General features: G+C 37.9%; 1 protein-coding gene across 1 annotated transcript in view; it reads right to left on the bottom strand.

Moving 5' to 3' along the window:
* The window catches only part of LOC108671269, a 53,863-nt gene extending 34,707 nt beyond the window's left edge, over positions 1 to 19,156 (bottom strand). The window contains exons 1-2 of the mRNA XM_018158765.2: positions 18,938 to 19,156; positions 5,658 to 5,748 (exon numbers count right to left, since the gene is read on the bottom strand). The gene's annotated coding sequence lies outside the window, so the exon portion shown is untranslated. The remainder of the gene's footprint in view (positions 1 to 5,657; positions 5,749 to 18,937) is intronic.
* Positions 19,157 to 22,239: the final 3,083 nt, after the last annotated feature.

The raw sequence follows: 22,239 nt of genomic DNA, 5'->3' as shown, positions 1-22,239 counted from the left end.
TAAATCCCTTCTTTATTGACATTAAAGGATTTTTTACGCCATATTTTTATGTTATTTCTCATAGCTGCAAGCAGATGTATTCAACTACACAGTTTAGAGCAGCGTTCAAAACATAAAACGTAACCCATCGTTTACAGATCTCTAGGGGACGAGTAGCCCATAATATCTTTGTGTTTCGAGCGAGCAACTATTTAGGATTAACAGAATTATTCGGTCCATTTTTAACGATGCAAAACAACGCATAACCACATAAAAATGACTTAGGATGTCGCAACGTATCATTTGTGCTACATAGAAAGTGAAAGAAGTAAAGGTATAAATGGACAACGTTATGAACGAGAAGCATAAGTAGCCAACAATTAAGTTAGCCAGCGTAATTTTAAAGCATCTTTCAGTTACAACTTAGAGAGTTGCAAGTTTTTTTCATCATAGATATTCAGAACAAAATAACAGGGTAAGAAGTTGCAGCTGCTAAGATTGGTCATAATAGCAAGAAAACAAAAGATCGCTCATCATGGCGTCAGAATTTTGTGTTCTGCAATCTGCAATAAAATGTACAAGACAAAACGATAAGGATCCCAAAAAGGTACATCTAAGTTTACGTCAATTCAAATTTCAAAGAGCAGTAAGCACAAATTAATGAATAACTATTTTAATTTATAAACTAGAGCAAGATCAGAATGGCATATTAGTGTGCACACTCGAAAGCATAAAATAACAAGCCGTTAGTAAATATGCGAAAGCTCGCATGAGAACGCATGCCACGCCAGGCATGGAGTTCGATGTGCATCGATGTTTTGCTAATATTCTAAGAGGCAAATATAAAGAAAGTTAAAGCCTCATTAAGAAAACGTATCGAACTAATTTGACGTGTAAATACTCTAAAGATGCACAAACCACCCTGAAACCAAAATTATGTTAATAGTCAGCTAAATAAATTAATATTTGTCTACGAAAGCAGACCGGTAGTCGGCTCCAGGATGAAGAGGCACGTTAATTTTCACGTGCCAACAAGGCACGTTAATTTTCGCTGTTGTAACAGGTTAATTGATCAACAATAGGCTTTTTCTACAAGCTGAATGAACTACAAAGCACCTGCAGTTACCCTAGGTCATCAAACAAGGCTGATTAAAACACTGGATACAGCAGAAAAATAGTCTAATTACCAAGAAGAGAAATGTAACTCGACGATGCTCGGTCACCACAAAAAACATGCTAGACAGATTCAGGTCCAAGAATAGCTAATGAGGTAGCACCAGGCATAAAATGGCAAATATTTAATCGATGATTAGAGTACATAGAAAGTCATGTATAAAAAGAGTCCCTTTTCTTACCGGATCATGCATGCACGCTCCGTTGAGCCTCAACAAATGTCAAACTAACGTTCGATAGCATCACTGAAGGAAAAAAGTCCAGGCGAAATTCAGAGAGACGAAATTAAAGTTAATCACGCGTACCGTTTATCCTCGAGTATTTAGGTGCAACAAACATTGGCATGCAGTGCAAGTTCTCATACGATAACGTGGCACTTATAATTGCGAAGAATCTACAAGCGCAGGGTCAAGTTATATGGATGGAAGTTAGCTGAGCATGAAAGAAGCATAAGCGTCAAGTAAATCCATGTAAATAGGCTATAAAATGCATGTATACACTGTGCACGCTAAGACTGAAGAGTCATTAATTAACCGATCTCAAATCGATCTCAGAAATGTCGTTAATTGATCTCGACAGAAAATTTAAGACCCAAAAATTGTCCAGCCATGCGTATCAAATGAACTGGGTGCGTAGGTTTCGATTGTAGGAACAATCATAGCATCACTGAACAATATTTACTGCAATGATTTGGACGAAATAGCAGCTAGCTCAGCACTAGGATCCGAAGGCCAGCCCGTATATAGCATAAATTGGACTAATATAACAGCGATCCTCAGATTAGTGAGCGTTAATTGCTTTAAAACTTTTAGATAAACGAAGGCTCGATGCTAAGCGAGTTTAATAACCTTTGCACCGGGCCTTCTAAACTAAGAAGAACGTCCCTTAGCAATATTAAGAACAGGTAAAAGAAGCGAATTTCAATGGCATTGAAAACAAGAAACCCATGCTCCTGCACAAGTGTTGACTAAAAAAGTTAAAACCGGGAATTCAAAATAAAATTTCTTCCCTAATTCGAAAACATAATCGGCCACCGACGTGCTAATAAATTGCGTGCGAGCGCGACCACGGCTCAACAACGAAAACAAGGAGCCTGAATCTCGGGCAACGGCCGCGGGCTGAGCCAAGTTAGGGCATTGCAGTCAAGTTCCTTGCGTGGGACCAGCCTTTTGGCCGGCAATCTACACGGCAATGCCTGCGGGGGGTGCACCGCTCCCAAGCTCCATCGGCCGGTTCTCGTACGGCTCAAGGGTGTAGAAATTTCTGCTACGCCACAGACGGCGCCGCCATGCTGGAGTGACAAGCGTATCAGCTCAGGGCAGTCGACGTCTTGAGTTGCGTTTGTAACGAGTAAGTACGGAGGTCATGCGTCAGCGGTGATGGTTGATTTTACATTTGTGATTGACAGTCACAGTTGGAGGTGGGAATAATGGTGGGCTTGAGGAATTGCGAGTTTACAGTCGTTTGCGAGGGTGAAGCTTCTAGGTTCTAGGCAGCCTTCAATGAGCTCATATTACCGTAAAGCGTAAACCATGAAGATAGTGTGGAGGGAAAACTGCGTTTCTCTAAAAGTTCAATGCGCTTATCCATAGAAATGAGTAGTTCCTCGGGTATCCGGGTATATAAAAATTCCATTAGCATTTCTTACTTAGGGTTTCAAAGGAAGCTTCTTTAAATAAGGCTTCAGCCTGGTATTCCATTAATTAACAAAAAATTGGTTTTGGAAGTACAGGGTGCTTCAGAATTAAGTAACCCTTTTAATTTGTTAATAAATAAAAAACTAAGAACGTTATAAAGTTGAAACTTGTTTTATTTAAAAGAAGAACATTTTCATGGTAATATTGTATCATAGTTACGTCATTATCCTGTATAGCTTGCTAAATTTGTGTTTAATTATCTAACCTTAAATTTTCATCATGATTCGCTACAGCAAAGAAGAAAGAACAAAAATTATCGCTACAGTCAATAACGATGTCAATAACAGAAGTTCAACGTGATTACAGGATCCATTTCAAAACAAGGATCCTTCAAAAAACACATTTAAATATCTTTATCGAAAATTTGCGGATATCAAAAATTTGCACTCTCGTCAGAAACACTAATGAAGGTTATGAAAGCAACGAAGGAGAAGAGCCCTATTTTGTCAAAACAATTGTGGTGGGCATTTAAAAGATTTTATATTTAAAAACTAGGATACAATATTACCATAAAAATGTTCTTCTTTTAAATAAAACAAGTTTCAACTTCATAACGTTCTTAGTTTTTTATTTATTAACAAATTAAAAGGGTTACTTAATTCTGAAACACCCTGTATAATGATAGCAGGAGAGACGATTTTATGAACGGATTCACAAATTTAAAAGATTAATTAAAAAATTTCGGTACAGGAGATCGCCTGCTAGTTTTATACAAACAATACTCCCATAAAATGATACTCCCAAACAAAGGCTATTCAAATAAATGTATATTATTCATCGTAGTACACTATACAGGCCGTTACAAATACGGAATAGATCCTTCGAAATGTTTTGGCTGCTAAAAATTAAAACGAAACGAGAACTCAACCAACAAGAGAGAACAGAACCGAAATGTGCAATGAAATGAATGATAGGAAAAGGAATGATCTATCATGCGTAGTACTCATTCACACCGGCCCCCTTACAAATTTTATTTCCTATCATGCAGTGTGTGTCAGAGAAAATTTATTCAAGAAAAAAATTCGTTAAATAGAAAAACTATAGGGAGCACGCCTACAAGGATGGTCTTCAATTTTTGTTTCAGTCACGGAATGTCACGATCAAACATTGGACGAGAGAAAATGGTGAGCTTGCAGTACATTTGCAGGTATTATTTTGTAATGGCCAGAAATGGTCAAATCCTTCTACCGGCCTCCTGAGATTCATGCGATTTCTTCTTATCAAAGCAGCATGGAAACAATTCATGTGGTGTTATGTAAATTAAAATTATAATTATTCCGACATCTGTCTTAGTTTCATTCTTATTGACTCCTCAAAAAAAAAATAATAAATTTCTCGGATGTACCCTAGTTAGAGGAAAGCAGAAAACATTTCTCAGAAATGCGTGTGTCAATGATTCATGCATTGCAATACCAGTGGGAACTTATTCGGCCAAGCAGTTGAAAGAAACGTAAATTACTGTGTATTGCTAATTATTAAGTAAATAAGCGATGCAAGCGAGCAATGCACGCAAGTAGGCAATGCACGTGAGTCGGCGATACAAGCGATTCAAGAAAGTATCAAGTCTAAAATTATCCAAATAAGGACGATCCCAGCTCTCATCACATGGGATGGTTAGATTGCATAGCACCGACCTGAATTGAAACGGCCTCCGGCTATTCCGTAGAAAACTGCGCCTCACCTGAGATTTAAAATTAGCAGTAAAATCTTCCAGCAGACAGGTTTTTGATACGCGAGGACTGTTGTACTAGAAATATCGGCAGGAAATCTGTTTAAAAAAACACTCGCTGAAGCGCGCAGAAAACACGTAGTCAAGCTATTTCTACCGGCATACTGACAGATAAGCTAATCCCGTTTTGAGCAACCTAATTTTACAGTTACAAATTAAAAAAAAACTTGAATAAGAAATAAATCTTGCTCAGAGTGATGTATAGAGGCTTAAAACCTCCTTATCATCCTGAACGCGACAAGCGAGATCACAAATATCTCGACTATATTGTTAAATCCAGTCAAAAAATGTCTGGACGAGGTAAAGCTACTGCATCCCAATGCAAGTTTTTCGTGGCAGCCAGCAGGACGATGCTATAAAAAGAGATTAGGCTTTATTGAACATGAGATAAAGCTCATGCAACAGAACCGTCGTCATTTTTTTCGTACTCGGAGGCGCAACAAAGGAACCTCCATCAGAGCATCAAAAAGCAGTCGAGTGGTCAGGGAACGATTTAAAACTCTCGAAACATCTCAAATTTAACAACGAGTCTCCTGCGGAGGTGATGCAAAAAGCACAGAACAAACTCCATGTCTGCGTTTAGTGCCATTTGAGTTACGGAACGTTCAGCTAACTGTAGGAGTCAACCACCAGGATACATGCAGTTAAAAATGACAACAAAAATCCTCCATACGACTGAAGCTTATCGACGTAAGATGAATACTAAAAATTCAATGAATATTGTCTCGCGCACAAATTTATTGAGTGTGGTTATACTCATTTCACCACAAAACCTGAATAGTTTGGTTTAGTTAATTAAGCTGAGATATTCCTGAGTAAAGATGAATATAGTCATACATACGTATATCCGTAATGAATAAAATTACAGTAAGGTGGTCAGTAAAATCATTTGGGTAGGTTAGGGCAGTCATTGATTCGTCCTAAAAAATTTGCTTGACACTTTAAAATTAAATCAGTTTGATCATCTGATCAGACTATTAATTCTATTCTATATTCAGACTATTTCTATTGGAAGTGCCTATCTAGTCCCTTCCAAGGAAGAAAATAAATTAAAAAAAAATCAAGTTGTAGATTCTTACCTTGCAATTAAAAGAACCATGGGATGTGACCGGAACAGATGGCATTCCAGAAGACAATCAATTCCTCTTCGTATGAAAATTTGAACGGCATCTGAAAATAAAAAGTAATTCATGGTGTAAGACAAAGTCAAAAGAATTCATCCGGATACAATTTTTAAAACAGATTTGCATTGCACAGGTTGCATTGAAAACAAGATTCATGCGAGGACTGGTATACTAGTTCCGGAGCTGCATGGGTATATGATTCTCGTGTATTCTCAAAATAACTTTTGATACTTATAATATTTGGTCCCGTTTAGAGAACACAGATGATTTCCCCTGTTGCAATAACCAATTAGAAGTTCCACATTTCAAGGCTAGGAAGTACTTAATTTGGCCAGTACACACTACACAAAAAAGTGATCGACGCGGGTGAACAAAAATCGATCACATTATCGGGTTACTCATGATGCATCTTTGATAGAATATACACAAGTGCAAGGCATGAGTGTGATCAGTACACTGCGAGGTCAGCGAACCATCCTGGGAACTGGCATGCGGGCCAAGCTAGCTTGCTTGACAGTGGGAATGAGGTGCTAGAGGTCATGTGATGCTTCTTCCTGTGCAGCAATAGCGCCTCAATCTCATCCTGTCATCAAAAGCCCATCTTGCTTTCCGCTCATTTGCTTAGGCCACAAGATATCACGAAATTACAGAACTCCCCCCATCGCAATATATAATTAAGAATATATCGTGGTTAAATCCAATAATTCCAAGATGTTTACAACATATGTGATCTATCAATTACCGTTAGCATCACAGAGGGAGGTCAAAAGAATCAAATCGACTTTATAAATTTAAAAGGCCCTCTTGGCATTCACTAAGCTCTTAGAAACAAGAACGAATTATGGCCTATTGTTTACTTTGATGTATATAATCAATCGACGAAGAACGCTCATTTAAAAAGCCTTTCTTCCAGACCGCGGATGGAACGAGCTAATTGTTGTTTCTCTTTGAAGTATTTTAAGCTTGGAGCAGCTCCGGTATTCGAGCGCTGCTTACTGCATGCTGCGGTCACGTTAATAATATAATGGTAGACGCGGGACTCGGTAATTGTACGCAAGTACTTGTGCGTACGTCTCACGGACGTCGCGGCCGCGCTCGCACGGACGTCGCGGCCGCGCTCGCACCGCCGTCATAATGTTCGCGTGAGACGTTGCGCGGCCTTACGTCTTTGGAATAACCGTAATGAGCGTAGGTATTGCAAAGTTTGTGAATATTTCATGTTTAATTCCTTGTGGACCTATCTAAGCCAGAGATCAGGAGGACAAATAGTCACCAAGCTAGATATGATTCACGCACATTCGATTGAGCAAGCAATAAGGCTATAAAAATTTCATTCGTGTTTGGCTTAAAATAGAAAACAATCTCTCAAGAAAATTTCACAGGGATGTACAATTTAATGCACTTCGAGAAATTTGGCTCAGCTGTACGTCAAAATTGTAGACAATCGTTGCAATTGCCCGATATATCTCAACTGTGATATAATAAATCATGATAATGATAATGTAATACATGATAATGTCCTGCCGGACGTTCTTTTCTCATATATACACTCTCTTTTTGGGACATATACGGAGAAAGGCGCTTAAGACTAAAGCTTTGTTACACAATGATTACGGGCCCGACGCTTTGCCAATGTTGACAGTCAAACAAAAAATTCGATTTGGATGATATTGCTCACGTCCTTGAAAAGTCGAGTACAGTGTTCAAGTTACTGTCCAATTCTGAACGTATTCTACTTTCTCTTTGGTGCGTTTGCTAGCCTTACTCTTTTGAATGGAATTCAGAGGTGTGCAACAGACCGATCGAAGACTTCGAAGCCTGCCAATGCACAATATAGTTACGTTTAATTGAATGTGCATCACACTAAATTGCTGACCATTCAAGCCTTCTTTTCAGGAAAATTATCTTCTATTATTAATTATCTAATTATACCTATTTGAATTTTAGGTTCAACCTCAGGGTTGAGGATTTGATAAGCAAATCCTGTAGACTAGCTTCCTCAGTTTCTCGGGAACATTCACTATACATGTATTTTTGTTGCAAAGGTATGCACTATTATTAATTTACAGAAAAAGTCATGGAGAGCTTAATGCCCGGGATCAACAAAAAAATTCGCGGGGGTTTGAAAATCGAACAGGTTGTCGGGTTATTTAGGATACATCTACGATAGAATGCAGGTACGATTCGTACGTGAAACCACACAATTATTTAATAATAAACTTGACCCGAAGTTTACAATCAGACGATTGTGAAAAAAATGTTAATTCTTGGGAAAAAATAGCAAACTGTGTTCAGAATAAGATAGAATTCGTAATTAAAAATTTTAAAGTCAGATACATTTAGACCCAACAAGTTGTGTTGAATATGCATGGAGTCAATAACCCGAGCCCAAGTCTTGTAAGCACGGACTTTTTCTTTAGATCGAGTGACATTTGAAGAAATTCGACGGTTGTACAAAAACCAGCGCAAGAGCGTTTATGGCGCAGCAAATATTAAACTCGCTCCAACGAGTCTGAGTGAAGACAATAACTGGCATAACTGTACTGCGGACAACAGCCCACACATATCACGCATGGTGGTAAAGATATTGATGGCTATTCTAGGACGAGTGAATGCTTCCGTAGCAAATACAGACGGTGGTTAATGAAAATATATTGTTACGGTATTATCACAAACATGAATGTTAATGATAATCAATATTACTATATTCTCTAAGCAAATCAAGCCAAGACCGAAAAGTTGAAGTACAGTTTACGCAGATGGGAAGTTTTTGCAATAACGACTCAGTCCGGAATATAAAATGCCCTTCTATTTACGTTGAATTAATTCGATAATAGATGCACTCAATCGCCAACGTTAAATACGATTTTACTTTTATCGAACATTAACAAGCGTTGAAATATTCATTTCTTGGAACAATTACACAATCAAGCATCACATGTTCAAATCATAATCACATGTTTAGTGGTGACAAGCGTTGTTAGGGTCTTTGCACCCGTCACCTTGCCATGTTATACCATCACCGGAAAAAACTTACAATTGGCAAAGGCAAGCTATTTACACTTTACATAGCGTTAAGAAAAAATTATTTTAAACTCACTAACTCTGCTTTATGCCGTGAGGTTTTCAATTACATGTAATTAGATTCATAGTTGGAAGAGTTATGCGTATAGGCGAGTTGAATATGAGATATATGCGTAAAATAGACAGGTTCGCAACCGCAAAATTAAGGTCCGACAGGTGAACAGCCGCCTCGCGGACTATTCAATTTAATTTACCTAATTCCACACTAAATACTGGCTTGATACGATTACAAATCGTATGGAGGTAATCAGGGATCTAAGACTGTTTTGGCCTTAAAAACATTTGTGCTGGTTTTTTTCAAACTTTTAGGCTCACTAATGTGTTTCCGAATGAAGCAATTATTATACAATTATAAAATAATTTAATTTGGCCATTTTCCTGATTCACCAAGACCAGTAAACCATAGAATGATGGGCAAAAGGTCTGAGAGTTGTCTGTTATATTAGTATCATTGTTTTATCTTCGGATCACCTCAAACCACACAACAAGGGGATGAGTTCAACAAGATTTCAATATATCAAACTCCCATACTCCATCGGCAAATTTTCTCAGAATTAGCGGACCAGCCACCAGAAAATGATGTGCATGAGATTGCAGTGTTAGGTTCAGAGTGGCTTGCTCGGTTTCATTATAGGCTCGACAGCTTTACGATTATTTCTTAAGTTAACATCTCGCTTGCCTGGTTGCAGCATGTGTCTTAGCAGCGGAACGCAGACGATTTATGTCAGTTTTCTAACCACTTCCAGGATGTTCTTAGTTGGATAGTCCTTCGTTTCCAGTCATGCTTTACATTAAACTTCTCACTGTGGTTCTCTTACGTTACACCTAAGGTGTCGTTCGCTCAAAAATCAAAATGAAGCAAGTTTTCTTTACAATGAGATACAATTATTCGTGCGGTCATGAATATTGTAACGAAAATACCTGGATCATTATTAATGACTTACTCTTAAAACATCTTTTTTAGTTCACATTCAGGGTATAAACAAAAAAAAAAACATCCAATAAATTTCAAATGAACCAAGAGTATTTCTAAGAAATAAGAAGTGCATTGAAAAGCGATTATTATCATTGATATAATCCTCTATTTTGCACTTATATACAAGATTTGGCGTAGAAATTTTAACCTACGGCAACTGAACGCTAGCCTTAGCATTATCGTGTAAGCGAAAACGACGACCAAGTCCGACAAATACGACATGCCGAGCTCTTAATGTGATATTCATGTAGTTTGCTCGGCGTCTTTTGAAGCGCAAGGCAGTGAGTGACTCCAACAAAACCTAGCATTTCTTATCTCGTCTTCCCATGAATGCCACTAAGCTGGAAAATCTCGGAAAATGCCTACAGAAATTGTAATCGAATAACCACCTACGCAGCCGACCCTGAGTCCTACACAATTGATAGCAAATCAGTTACACGCTGCACTCTGCTGTTATTATACAGTTACACGCTGCACACTATACATTATACTGACATATAGACCCACAAGTACAATTTGACCTAAGAACTATAGTCGATAGCAAATAATGTTTGAAGGAGCGAAGAACAATCAAGAGCAAAGTAATGCATTACGATAAAGGCTAGAGTTGACGTGATATTGGTAGAAGATATATAACGTTAAAGAGATAATGCATGCTATGTTGTACATTTCTCGACGTCAAGTGTGCAATTACAGAAACATAAATTAAGAATTTCAAATTGTTAAATTATAAATCGAAATTGTATTAAACTTCAGGAGCGATCATGTTGAAACACGAAGTTTTTTTATGGTCTCAATAATACGCGTTTCTTACAAAAAGCAACTCGCCCTTACAGCTTTGGTAAAATCAGATCGATAATGGATTGAATATTTAAAATATCATGTTAATCTAATGAAAACACAAGGTAAACGTATCCTGCTGAATGATTGTATTGTTGTTGTATCTTGTGTTGTTGTATCCTGTTGACTGCAATAAACTAAAATAATTGTTAAAGAAAATACTTGCAGATTATCAGACAGTAGAATTGAATCGACAGAAAATTCATCAATGTCGGATAGGAGACATGCCGGTGTGGTGTGGCATGCAACTAATGCATATTGTAGCAATTCGTGTCGCCGTGCTATAAACATTATACAATATATACATTAGATTACACGAATGATAACAGCATGATGCTATACCATGACAGGAAGAATGCAGTACTCGCAACACAATATGAAATACGAGCCCTAGCTGATTGATGGGCAATGCAAGGGGCAATTTCAAACTCAGGCGACGATTACAAATGATCCAACCTAATATCGGTGACGGCTTAAAGCATAATAATTTATTTTAGACTCTAATGCTTCAGTCAAAATGACAGAGCTTATCCTAGAAGGGGTAAATAGCCCAGCGAACATTCTTTCAGAAGTGGTTTTGGCCGAACACTCTGAACGCTAGACAAATAAATTTCTCGTGAACACATCTGGACAAGGCATAATCTCAAATAAAAAAGTATAATTATGATGCTCTTCCAAATATTGATAACTTTTTCCTTTCAAATAGAATAATTTTACTCGTTTATTTATTAATCCATTTGCCTATTTATTCCAATATTAAATTTATTATCTGCCAGACAAATGAATTAAGAAACCAAGTGTTTCACTATGAGCCTTTTTATCGAGTTGTTAGATATCGTACTAACCACACGCGGCGTTTGCAAACCAAACACTGGCGGTATAGGTCAACGCATGACATGTAGATTGGATCATCCATTACATGGGCAGCCCAGAGAGAAAAAAGCTGATTGACTGCTGGCACAGTCTTCCCTAAGGCTATTGATTTAATATCAGTTCAGCGTCATTGATCTTGGAAAAATGATGCTTGATGCAGTGAAATCAAAATTGAAAGACGTGGCCAAGGGACTCGAAACAAGACCATAGAAAATTTTTTATGGTGAAAAGTGGATTAAAACATGACAGTAATATTAAATGAAAGTTCACTATTGAAGAATAGAATCCAAAATATTTTGGATAAGTTTTGGATTTATGCAATGCATAAATATCAATCCACTAATAATGTAGATCAATTAAAGGGAATTATACAACAACGTAGGATGGGGTACAATAGTGAAAATTTATCATCGGAATTAACGTCATGCATGCTCATGGAAAGTAAATTATGCGCATCAAAACAACTTCTGAGCACAAAATACTAAAGACAAAGAATATGGACTTAGCAACAGAAGACTTTTAGCTCAACCACATCACGTTGAATGCAAAGAAGTGCATGTGATCGCTGCAAGTAACACGAAGCAGGCGGTGGTCGAGACGTCTCGATCTTACAGCTGTTGGAAAAGAAGTGCATGAGATGGAGCATGGTAGCGTCGAGCTTAAAGGGTTAGCGCGGCTCATCATGGCATTTATTGGCCCCATATTATAGAACCTACGATTAAGCGAGGCAGCAATGGCATGCTAAGGTAATTACAGGAGCGGTTAGCTTTAAGCGCTCTGTGCCTACACTGCATGACGCTGATCAGATCGAGTTTCGTTGCGATACCATCAAATTGATGACGGAATATACTGGACATGGACCACCAGTTATGTTGTGAAGTTGATCTGAACGCATCGAGAAAGTATAGATTCTGTGGGACTTTTCAAACTCTTTCAATATATTCGCACAGGTTTGGACGTTTGATAACATCATATACTATATGATAGAACAAACGGATTTATAATTGAAACTATATTCTTTTGAGTTACAGAAGTCTTCAATTTCACAGATTAATTATCTAACCAATATCTAAGTCTCCCACAATCTTTCAAGAGAGTCACGAAAAAGGTAAAAACATAGTTCATACCTCAGTCATATTGCGCAAGTTCTATCAATGCGTACTTATACTCTCTTGCTTGGGTGATTTCGATGCAATGAGCGCAAGTTAAAATAATAAAACCATTTTTTAGCCTATCGAATTACTTCTGGCACCTTTGTAATTCTCGATAATGGGCAAAGAAAGACTTCTCTTAAAAACACTCACCACGTTTTAGGTGCAACTAGCGCAATGCGGCCACACCGAGACGCTTTTGACGTCAGTTTGGTCTGTCCTAACCCATCACCGGCCGTCCAATTCTAACAGCTGACACCATGCGTGAACGCTCGACTCCGCACCTATATTTTGGTTATGCCATAACATTTCTACGGGAGCATCAATTTATTTTCGAAATTCAAAGTCAAAAGAATACTATTGATAAATTACCACTGATTGGCTTATTAATTGACGGTCTCGTAAGTGTTCCAGAAAATTCGACTACGGGTCAAGAAATGAATCAGAAACACTGTAAAATGACGTGCAATAACAAGATTATTTAAAAAGTTATACTATCTGGTGACCAGGCAATGAAGCGAAATTAACACTTCAAGTACTAGATAGCATGTAAACCTGTATCGTTAAAAGAACCAAGAAATTTTTCATCTGTACTAATACCAACTCGCGTTTAAAAATAATTTCGTCCACTTTGAAGGCACATCAGATGAAGTTGAGCGAATTGTTTTAACACATACGGTAAAGATAGAGCTTATAACTGCGCACCGCAATTCATAACTGACATATATACAACTGGCCTATATATAGGACGAGTTAGAACTATTCAATCTCTAGACACGCAACCTGTTTAGCCTGAAGCCTGCAATCCGTTCCTTGGCAGAGAACGCTTTTATTATTCAACGAGTTAGCCCAGCGAGAGCCAAACTGGGCGATAAAATAATAATGATCCAATTAGACATCCCTGGCGAATGTGGACGGAGTAGTTCATTTGGAGCAGCGTTAGTTCTATCTACATCAACAATAAATAAAATTGCAAATAAAGTATATGATGATGGACATTGAGACAGATGGACACACCGTTAATACATCCTCAGACAAAGGGTTAGTTGCAGTCAATTTTCTCCGTATTGACTGCGAAAGAACGAGAATTCTTGTCACAAATTTAGCGAGTTCAAGAGCTTTATCTTCTACGATAATGTTGACTAACTTTATGGAGCTAGGTTTCGGTATGATTTGGACTTTAATGAACGTAGGTATTTATTAACGAGATTAATTATGATTAACGATCAACGTTGACTGTGTCTAAGCCCATGCTTATTTGTCAGTGGTCAAAAAATTTGAGAGCAATTATACAGGCACTGGGTTATAAGACAAAAAAATATAACTCCGTACTCACTGCAGTGAGTGACAGAGAGCGCATTTTCTTGTCGACGAAAACTTGAGGTCACGGACGGACAGACAGACAGACGGACATGGCGAGCACAATAGTGCATTTTCTCCATAAATGAGAAAATGCATTAAAAAGGTTTGATTATAGCTGGCGGGCGAGAAAACACAAACGTCCGTATTAACCAAAATAAAAATGAACATCAGTTTTAAAGTTCAAACTAAGAAAATAAACCAATATTCCATGACCTTTCAGAGATAGCCAAGATATGGTGCAATTTTGCATGATGGCTCATAAAAAAATATGGCACCTGCTGTATTAAAAAGCATAAGGAATAATTTCAGATTGTTATTGAACATTTTGAGTACCTACATATATAAGTATTTTCTTCCCAAGTGTCTATGGCTATCCCGAGAATATAGAGTTTCTATGGCCATCAGGATTACTGCAGGGATTTGATTCTGTTGCATACTACAGTATGAGTTACACGGTACCCATCCAAGCCTAGAACGTCCAAGATAAAACATTGCCAAATTTTTACCAAGTCTATTTTTACCCATGCTACAAAGCTTTGCATGTGTGCGTATTAGTGACCATACATGTGTTCAGTTTTGGTTGGCCACAGTGCCACTTGCTCTGTGCAACTGTCTTAGCAAATATCTAAATAGCTTTTACCAATGCAATACCTAGCATTAAAACATACAGCAATCAAACATTTTGCTTACCCACTGGTCTTTAAATATCTCATAATTAATGTAAAATTAAATTGTAAACAAATATTATTGAAAATATGTCACTTGGGCTTTGCTACATGGTAATTTTTCAACTCATGAATGAAATCTTGTGGCTGCAAAGCAACCAATTATTCATGTATTTTCAATCATGCAACCTAATTGTGTAGTTTTATTGACAATTACATATATGAGAAATAATTAATCTAGCAAGAAGCTTGTGGCTCTAAAAAATGGCATGAAAGTTCAGTTGTTGTTAGAATGGTATATAAAATTTACCCCCAGTGCTTGTGGATTCAAAATTATAGTAATAAATAACAATTAAGAATTTTAAACTCTTGGTTATAACTACATATTCATTGCAAAAAGATGCCTGTAAGAGCAACATTTGATAGGTTCAATTTAAGCACATTCCTAAAATTAGGATGAAAAGACCAAATTTGTGACATAAAATTCCACTAAAAAATAGATATTCTGACAAAAACTTCACCGAGTGTATTTTTCACATCCCAGGTATTGCAGGACACAATTGCATTGAAACAAAAATTACCAAATTGTGGATTGTGCTTTGCAGCCTCATATCCAACCAGCCTAAGACCAGATATTATTAAACAGAGCAGGCACTGGTGACTCATGGTGGAACTGTAGTTAGTGCTTACTCATTAAGATGCTTCAAAACAGCTGGAGCGCTCCACACTTGACTGCGGATGGCAGGGGGTGCTAATTAAATATAATGGGGGGGGGGTGCTAATTAATAATTAGCCAGTGCTAATTGTTAAAGAAGTGGTATTGATTTGGGTCAATGAAAATTTGCAATCATCTAAAATGCAATTATTTTAATCCAAATGTGTTGGCAAGATCATCTGAAGATGTACAATTTTGCTGCTGATGCAGCCCAGATGATCTTCAGTTAATGAGTTATTCATCCACTTTCTGCACCCTGGCTTCTGACCAAATTCCCAGTCCCAGTTAGGGCAAAGCACACTTTTTACACTCTTACCAACTGCTCTTCAATACAAGCCCTAGGCCAATTTCAATACTGGGCAGAAGTTTGCTAAAATTGTGGGTACATTAAAAATGATTATTTAACATTCACATGTGATTTCCAAAAATTGCAGGTAAAAATAAGATCTTTTTATTGTTTTTTCACTTAATAAATTAGGAAAAGGCCATATGAAGTATGAACAAGTGAAATTGGTATGATTTGCAGGCATTTATGTCAGATTTAGGCAGGGGCCCTGCCTAAAAGGCTAAATCTGGGACTGGAAAGTTGAGCAGAAGCCCTGCCACACAGGCATGCAATATCTACTTGGCAAGCCGCGACTGGAGTTTTTGAGCCTTGGTTGTTGTATGTGTTTGCCAGTTGTGATTCCATTTCTTTGAGCAGTGATTCCATTTCTTTGAGCTGGGATTCCATTACATGATTTACATCAAGACTTGAATTCCATATCTTGGACATGAAAAGCCTTTATGAGCCACCAATTTATTTAGTTGTATGCATGTGTTACCCCAAATGTGTTGGGAACTAAACACATGATAATGCAGTCTGACGCCACTCTGACCACTCTGATGACTGACATGACCGCAACTGTGCGATCTTCAAGGAAATGTTTTGGGTTGACTTATTGTTATTACGTTCTGCAGGATATTCTGGCAGGAGTGTTAAAGTAGGGTAAACGCGGTATATTCCGACATCGTAGGTAATTCCGTCACCTCTCCAGCTTTTCCTTTATATTAAGCTTTGTTTTAGTTCCATGAGTTCATTGATGGTTGAAATGGTGACGTCATACATTTGCGTGTCGAAATACTGCAAAAACATGCCAATGTGGGGCATATTCTGGACCAATTTGGAGCGCATTCCGGCAAGTACTGAGCTAGTTTGATACCAGTTCTGGACGAGCGACAGGCAAGCTTTGGGCTCACTGAGCCACATTGCAGTCAAGTCTTGGGCTGCTCTTGAGCTACTCGAGCTGACACTAGAGGCCAGCGTTGATGCCTCTTTAAGTCCTGTCCAGCAACTCATGTCCGAGCTGCCTTAACGTGCCAGTTGAGTCTACCCCAGTAACCCCACTGCTACTCTCAAGTAAGACCACCGCCATCTTGTTTCTTTGGTGCCGACGCCACTTGTTGGACCAGGCCTGACCCAGGGCCTGTTTTGAGCTCTTGATTCCTTAGCTTCATTATTCTTGATTAGAGTTTGGATACTGATCATTATTCTGGCCCAGTTTAGTTTATTTACTGTGTATTCTTGTTTATTCTTTACTGTTCAAACCAGTGTGGGCTGCTGGTTATTTATGTTCTCATGCTAGGTTCACCCCATCACTCATAGCCCTGGGCTGTCCCATCTTCACTAACCTACTAACCATCATATTTCACCTTCATGTACCACTGATTCTATTTAATATATTGTTGCCTGGTTCTTCCTCTGTTTGATCTCCTGAGTTTGCTTTTATTCTGTTCCCTGTGCTGGTACTATACCGGCCGGACCGTCGACCTTTAGAGGGGCTGACCCCCAACAACATAATATCTTTGCTGTTGTATGGTAAGACAACAATGATGTCAAGATGTTGTCAAATCACCAAGGTGAAAAAGTGAAAAGATGGAACAAGCAGAAGAAGGACCAGGTCTCATTAGAACAACTAAAGTGCATCGCCGATTACAAGTACATGTGTGGCGTGAATAAAATGGATTGGCTCATCAATAAATACAGGATAAAAGTTCGTGGAAAGAAATTGTATTTTTCATTTTTCACAAACTTTCTTGATATGCCAGTCATAAATCCACTCCTGCTTTACAAGGCAAACGGACAAATGCCCTTGCTGGAATTCAAGAGGAGAATAGTATGGGTATATGTGCAAGTATCATCTTTGTCAGATCCTAAGAAGTCAGGTCGCCCATCATTCAGTAAGGAATCAAAGCGGCGAGTGATAGACGACTTTGGAAGAAGTAATTCAGGGCATGTTCTACAGCGAACAGATGTTGAAGACAACGGAATTGCGTCGTTTGCAAAATAAATGTCCGAAAGAAATGTACCAAGTGATTCGTTGGGCTACACGTTGAAAGCTTCCTTGCATGGCATCAGTGAAATTACTCTCATTTTGAGGGTAATTATTACTTCCTTATATTTAGTTTCAAAGGAGCAATACTTCTTTCTGTAATCTCTTTAATTTTGTGGTGACAAATAAAGGAATGTGCATTTAGCATTAGAAAGAGGCACTAATAACACATACTCACTTCATAAATTTGGAAATAATAAGAACGGTGACGAAAAATAATTGGTATTTTTTATTACTTTTTTGCCCATGATCCCCATTTGGGACTTTTTCCTTTCAACTACTGCTACTCTCATTATATCCGCTAAAATTGTGCAAAAACTGTTTTATATGAAATATTTACACCATATGAAGGTGTTCAGACAGAAATTTCACAAATCAAAAATTTGGGCGTTAATGGGTTAATGTGTCGGAATATACCGCGTTTACCCTAATGCTTATTGCAGAAATTAAAAATTTTATGAACCAACATGTTTGCAATTGCATTGAAAACCCCCTATTTTTTCAATTAAACAAAAATACATGACATTAGAGCTGAGAGATTTAATTCCTACTGAAATGTTATGATATTAGAGCTGTGATATTTCAGAAAAAGTAGGACTTTTCCGACCTGCTGCAGTGCTGCCACAGGGGCCCAGGGCTTTTACCTAATTTTACAGCTAGAGGCTTAGAGTCTTAGACTAGGTCTAGGGACTAGGGTCATCTGAGTTAACCAGCTAAGTTACTAAAGTTAGTAGGGTAAACGCGGTATATTCCGACACTTTAAGGACGCATCGAAAAATGAAAAACTATAAAAAAAAAACGTATGCGTTACGTAAGTTCTGTTGCCTTCACATGACTCTCAAAACACTTCACTACGCGTCAGCAACGATGAAACGTCACAAAATGTTGCCATATTTATTTAACGCATGGAACTAAAACAAAGCTTAATATAAAGGAAAAACTAGAGAAGTGACGGAATTACCTACGATGTCGGAATATACCGCGTTTACCCTAAGTATCATTGATGCCAGGCATTGCCAGCTTCATTATACCTAGATATTGAATAAAATTCTAAACTAGATCAATAAATTGAAAATGAACTGGCTTTAAAAAAGATAAGTTCTTTGCCATTTGCCAGTCTAGCAGATTAGCACTGTGTAAAAATGTGGAATAATATATTTATAATTTAAATTTAATGTAATGACTCACCTGAGTCACCTCCACCGAACCAAGCACAAGAAGAAATTCAGTTATTAGTTTCTAAAACACTACAGAGCTTACTACGCATTTAAAAGTAATCACATTGTTTGATATAAGTACCTAACTAAAGTAGGTGAAGAGTTTACAGGTCGACAGTCACTCAGTCAGCACCATTCAGAATAAACGTCCAACCCAAATCCAAAACACAACAATGTCATGAAAAAGCTGCACTCTATCCTCAATGTAAATACTAGATCTTCATAGCATCTACCAAACAGCAGGGAGTAGTGAATGAATTTTCAAAAGTTAGTAAAATGTCGTGATCCAATCAGTTTGAGCTTTGAAACTATACCTACTTAGCGATGGAACATATTGCTATTGCGAATCATGTTTTTTTTTTCAGTTCAATGTTGTCATGATGATGATTTCATATCACCCAACCTGACTCAGGTAAGAAGCAAACCTGAACACATTAAAAGTATTAGATATACATTTCACCCTAGTAGTTATACGAGCGTCAGTTTCTCACAAGTTGTAGTACAACTTATTTCAAATATTATACGGATTAACATTTACCACAGTCGTCCAATATTTGAAAGATTATTATTGCGGAGATTGTGGTACTAGCTCGTTTAATTAAATACTTGTCGCACCCGAGTTAAGTATTTTTATTGACACACGGATAATTTTTAAAAGAGGCATACGCTATTCATTCTATGTGTTTCGATGCTGGAGCGGGTATGTGCAATAGTAATAGTGTTGCTTACATATATTCGCAATAGCAGTGTTGATCAAGCCAAATAATGTCCTTCGGTATTTGAGTGGAAGGTCATTGATGCATTGGTCAAAAAGCGCAACTCGTGTATTGTGAGGCCACTCTCACCAAGCAATATGCGCACTCGTAGTGGGGAGCGCAGCCGTGCACCACCAATTTTGTGCACCAATAAGCCCTGAATCGAACGCCTTGGATCTCTCCGGATATCCACCAATCAGCCGTGCACCACTCGGCATTGTCCTCCTCCGGCCTTGACCACCAGCTGGCGTGCACCACCAGGCCGCGGATCGAATCTGACTTCCGGGTATCGTTGAATTACGTAATTTTACGTTCACCGCATCTGAGGTTAGGTTTCAGATAGCATAGTTCTGTTGCAAAATTTATCGTCCTGCGACAAGTGGCCGTTCGACCGAGGGCTGGTTCGACCCACGGCCTAGTTACGGACGGCTTGAAGTGCTGAATGCTACGTTCCGGAAGGCAGGAATCATGATGGTCCATTACATCCAGGGCAGTTGTGGTCTTCGGCAGGCGACCCCTCGCAGTGTACATAGTAACGTAGTGACCAAACTAGCAAAGTCCTTGGACTATGTTGGTGGGGTGTCCCAGTGGTTACTGTTTAAATTGCCAAAATTGGAGCAGGTAATTGCTGGTTCGATCCCAGTTTTGTAGGTCAGCTCCGATGAAAATCGGCGAAGTGAATTGGGGGTTAAGCACAGTGGATATTTGAACAGTGAGTTGCGAGTTCGCGACCCGTAACAAGCTGCGACAATTCTTCGATGATCAGAATCAGCGACAGGTAAGATACTTCAGCGAACTCGAGTGCGAACTGGCCTGCGCACTCGAATGCAAAACTTAACTTCATTTTGAACTCTGCCAGTCATAAATCCATCAATAATGAACGGATTTTATTCAAATTTGGAAAATAAGTAGATAATATCAGTAATTTGTGGATGGAATTTTTCAGATTTTTAAATCAATCACTTTTTTTTCTAATGCCACAAAATACTGAAACGTGACCTAACTACCGATTCGACACAACTAGGACCTAACCTGAGAGGTGAACGTGAAGTATATGTACCAGTTTTCCGTATTAATAAAAAGTAATTGATGTAAAAATCTGAAATAAATCCGTCCACAAATTATTGATATTATATACTTATTTTTCAAATTTGAATAAAATCCGTTCATTATTGATGGATTTATAGCTGGCATGGCTTAAAATGAAGTTAGGTTTTCCGCATTAACAAAAAAAGTAATTGATATAAAAATCTGAAAAAATTCCATCCTCAAATTACTGATATTATCTACTTATTTTCTAAATTTGAATAAAATCCGTTCATTATTGATGGATTTGTGGCTGGCAGAGTTGCACCGCTATAATTTATCGGCGTGCATTGTGTGGCTATACGAAACTAAATAAAGTATAATAAATATAAACTAAAACTAAACTAAAACAAACAAAAAATATGTTGTAACACATCCACGCGACAACATTTCTTCTCGCTTCGAGTCACCGACATGTGGAACAGCCTCCCTGATAGCATCGTTGACGCTCCGAGTATGAACGAATGCCTTCAAAGAACAGACTAGACGAAGCTATGCAGGAGCATATGCTCAGTCTTAAAATGCCTAACGACTTACGGACCAGCGAACTTCGAGTTGACAGGATAGATGTAACTTTTTACAACACTTTTCTTTAACTTCACTTCTTGTTTGTTTGTCTGTCTGTCTGCTACAAATCTTATAATCGAAATTTAACACACTTCTACTTATCCTATCGATCTGAAATTTTGCACACATGTGTAATGTTGGAGACAATGCATGAATCAAATGATAAAGTTAATGATTTCAAAATTTATTTTTTTTAATATAAAAAATTTAAAAAATAATTTTGTCAGCCACAAATCTTATAAACTATCTTATAGCCTAACTGATATTTGACACACTTTTACCAGTCCAATTGATCTGAAATTTAGCACACTTGTGTGAAGTCGGAGGCAATGCATGAATCAATTGACAGAATAAACAATTTTGAAACAAAATTTTATATATTAAAAAAAAATGAAAAATTAATTTATTCGCAAATTAAATGAGAAATTCATTATACATCTGTAACATTGGAAATGCTGGATTCGTTAGAAGTGTGGTCTTAGAAACACTCCCTAACACTTGCAAGACACTTAGGGAACACTCTTGCACTCTTAACTCTTGCACTCTCTTAACTCTTAACTCTTGCACTCTTAACTCTAGGGAACACTCTTAACATTCTTGCAAGAAACACTCCCTAAAATTCATGGGGGGAAAATTGTACCTGTTGAATTTCAGTTGCCAGGTTTTGATTGTTTTCATAACTTAAATGAAGAGCAGTGCAGTAGAGGTGTAGCTTTGTGGGTTAGAACCTCTTATGGGGCCCAGCAAGTCAAGTTATCTGCAGAACATCAATCAGCTAGAGAATCAGTGTGGTGCGAACTTAATCTAAAAGGCAAAGATAGCCTCCTCATAGGCGTCGTGTATAGATCACCAAACAGTTCTTCTGATAACGATA

Source organism: Hyalella azteca, unplaced genomic scaffold, assembly GCF_000764305.2.
Source record: "Hyalella azteca isolate HAZT.00-mixed unplaced genomic scaffold, Hazt_2.0.2 contig2483, whole genome shotgun sequence".
Taxonomy (NCBI): Eukaryota; Metazoa; Arthropoda; class Malacostraca; order Amphipoda; family Hyalellidae; genus Hyalella; species Hyalella azteca.
Note: the sequence above shows the minus strand (reverse complement) of the source record. Positions and strands in the feature narration are given on the sequence as shown.